The following is a 3651-nucleotide window of genomic DNA, read 5'->3' as shown; positions in this document are numbered from 1 at the left end:
ATCAAGAAGCAAAGAACCGCAGGGCTATTTCCCACCCCCAGGTATGCATGTCCCCTGGCACTGGATTGATAATTTTTATTATCTCAAAATCTCCCCATTTGAAATGGCTCCCAGGAGGCCCTGTGCACCATTCCACTCATCCTCTAAGGGGACACAAGTCAACTTGATCAGTTGCCCCCAAATTAGGGCATTTTTTCCTGCTCATTTTGGGCTAGGAAGCTGAGAGGAACCACACTCCGCCCAGAGGTGGCGCTGTTGACATGCCTTGTTCACAGAAAGTCTGAAATTTGAGAGCAAGCAAGAAAAGTCAAAAAAAAAAAAAAGTCAAAAGAGGTGGCTATTAGATTTGCAGAGGTGGTGCATCCATGACCCCCTGTCGTTACACTTCTGGACACAAGGTAGGTCAAATTAAGCTAGCCCAGCCCTTTCCTGTTTCTTTCTCAGGAAATGTAAGCACATGCAGTAGGAATCTTCATGTAAAATAAGTATGGGTGGGAGCCAACTGCCCAGGATCGATGTCTTAAAATTTTGAAGCAACTTGCTTATTATGGCGTATTTTCCGAGGAGCTTTGTTTCTTTCAAAGTTGGGAGGGGCGGGTGACCTAGAAAGGTTTGTGTTAGTGATGTGTTGAACCCCGTATCCTTTGGGAAGTAGGTTTCAAATGCAAATTATCTTGATGCAAAGGCAAGAATTAATCTGCTCCAGAAATTTGCAGGTGCTTGAAACATCTGTTAGGAAAGTCAGTGCCGCTTTTGTTTCTATAGTGGGATGGAGGGGAATTGGGCGTATTCATCAGCACAAGACTCATTTGATTTCAGGACAACTAGAATGGTGGAGGGCCTCCAGCAAGATCCAGATTTACTACTTTAATTTCGTTATGCTTTTGACAGTGTCAGAATCTGAGGCTTCAGGCTTTCTTTTCTGGGGTCCATCCTCAGAAATGGAAGACAAAGCATACCCGCCCTGGCTGCACCAAAACAGCAACCCTTGTGCTGGCCGAGGATTTGGCATCATGCTGGGGATTTGCAAAGGCAATCTGCACATTTCCCCATCACCATGAAGCTTCTGGACACAGGTGGGTCAGGTTAAGCCAACCCTCCCCCTTCGTGGGAAATGTTGCTTCTCAAGATGGCATCAGCAGGCCTGATGGTGGCTGTCCCCACAGTTCATTCCTGGCATTGGCTGTCTTATTAGGTCTTTGGCTCATTTGCAAGCCTGCCTCAGTCCACATGTTTGATCCTGTGTTTTCTCTGTTGTTTGCAACAAGTGGGAAAATTACTTAAGACGTTTAAGTAGTCTCTGTTTTCATTCATCTTGGTTGCATACGTTTCTTCAAAAGGTAACTTAGAAAATTAGAATGTATTCTGTATTTTACTTAAAATTAATAAAGATTTGGGAATTCCCTGGCGGTCCAGTGGTTAGGATTCCATGCTTTCACTGCTGAGGGCCTGGGTTCAATCCATGGTCGTGGAACTGAGATCCCACAAGCCGCGCAGCACGGCCAAAAACATAAATAAAAATAAAGTTTCACAGAACGTTTGAAAAAAAACAGAAAAGTGAAAAACGGACTAGAATCCTTCCACCAAATTCTCACTGTTAATCCTATATATTTCATCCCTGTTTCCTTTCTCTATACACAGGGCTTTTTTGAATACAAAAATAGAGTTTTAAATTACAAGATTATATTCTAAATTTGCACTTGGCTATCACAAAATTTTTACCCTACTGATGTATAAACACGTTTTCAATGTCCTGGCTTAAACATCTGCCCAGTAGATATAGCTCAGTTTACTTAGAAAGGATCTTTGAGTCCATAAGTATGTTGCTCCTTGATGTATGCAGGAGTTTAATGCCATCACTAGATGCTGGATCATGTGCAAAGCAACATTTAGAAAATGACATGATGACTGCTCTTTGTTCTGTGTTTTGGTATACATTATTATGAATGGGTAGATGACTGTACTCCAGAAAAGCACCCTGATTTGGGGCAATGTAAGCTGGCTCGCCATTTCCTGAAATTGCGCTTAATGTCACTGCTGCCATTAGAAATATTTACCAGGCTCCCAATGAAGGGGGCCTAGTTTCGATCCCTGGTTGGGGAACTAGATCCTCCATGCCGCAACTGAGACCCGGCGCAACCTAAATAAATAAAGTAAATAAATAAATATGTTTTAAAAAGAGAAAAAATATATTTACCAGGTTGTTAGAGGCTGGCTGAGTCATCCAGGCCCAGGGTTGCAGTGCAGGAAGGTTTTCTCCCATTTGGGTCTGTGGTCAGTAATCTGTAAGTATTGATTAAGAAAGTAGGTGAAGGTGTGGTGGCCTGCCACTGCATGTGCAGGCTGCATGCACATCCCCGGGTGAGGTCTGGATATCAGCTTTGCAAACCTAAAATCAGAGTTGACCATGTTCAGAGAAGAAAAAATAGACTCACAAGAGGCCTAGTCAAATTTGCCATTTATTAATTTGTAATGAGAGATATAAGTGCTACAGGGCCAGAGACTTGGTGTCATGGTGACTGCTCCATTCATGCGGTCGCCTGCAAAGGGAGTCAAAATCAGAGGCTTTAGTGAGCATGAAACTGGGCAAAGGGAATCACGTGAGTGATGTTAGTAATGTCATTGTGGTAGGATGGCTGTCCTTGGTGTATGGGATATATACCTTGCCCACTGGGTCCCTCTCTGTTCTGGTTACTGTTGCAGAACAGGCCTAAGGTCTGTGGTACCTTCTAGGTTCTTTGGAGCCACTTACCTGCTGTCCAGAAGCTTTTCTGAGATTTCATTTGGCTCCTGCTTTCTTCACATGCAGACATGCCTGGATCGCATTTCCAAGCCCAAGCAGGGAGGCATCCTGTTCCCTCTGGGGCCTTGTGCAGATAACTTATCCTGTCCATCATGTGTGGACCTGAAGGGTTTGACTTCTAGAGGGCAGCTTGATTTCCAGATTCCAGGGATGTCACCCTGTAGGTCCATAGGTACCAATTACAGAGCTGATACAAGTTTAGGCCAGAATTTCAGAGAGGACCTGAGGCGCCGCTGACAGGCAGATGGATTTGTGAACCATGCCAGGAGTAGTCCATACAGTCCTTATGGCTCTTCTGTAGGTCTTGCAAGATCTTGAAAAGACTTGATTTGCACCAGAATGGTTGCTATGCTGTAGATCTTGGACTTGAGGCAACTGAGCCTGAAGTACATCTACAGCCAAGAACCCCGGGACCAGCCCTCCGTTGTAAGTATGCTCATAAAAATGACGAGGCACAGTGTTACCCGAGCAGATTTTACACGGTCGCCTGTATGCCTGTATTGATTGGATCGTTATATGATAATACTGATCTAAAAATGCCTTCCTTAATCATTCTGGCAGCTGGTTCAACTCCTTCCGAGTAGGTGCGTACACCTCCAAAACAAATAATAATCAGCTAGCAAAGCTGACATCTAGTATTTATTCTGAAGAAAGCCCCTCCCTCTCCACAGGAGGGTCATTAGAGGGAATCACATGGATCCCCTCCCTTGGGACTTCACACAGGGCCATAGTCACACCTGATCCACAGTTGCCAGATTCAAATCTCCTGTGCAGGTACAGAGGCAGTTACAACTTGAGCTGTGCAGAGCCTCGTCACGTTAAGGTGATTACCGTCATGATTCCCACTT

Source organism: Lipotes vexillifer, unplaced genomic scaffold (genome assembly GCF_000442215.2).
Source record: "Lipotes vexillifer unplaced genomic scaffold, Lipotes_vexillifer_v1.1 scaffold184, whole genome shotgun sequence".
NCBI lineage: Eukaryota > Metazoa > Chordata > Mammalia > Artiodactyla > Lipotidae > Lipotes > Lipotes vexillifer.
The sequence above is the reverse complement of the archived record's forward strand: the minus strand, read 5'-3'. Positions refer to the sequence as shown.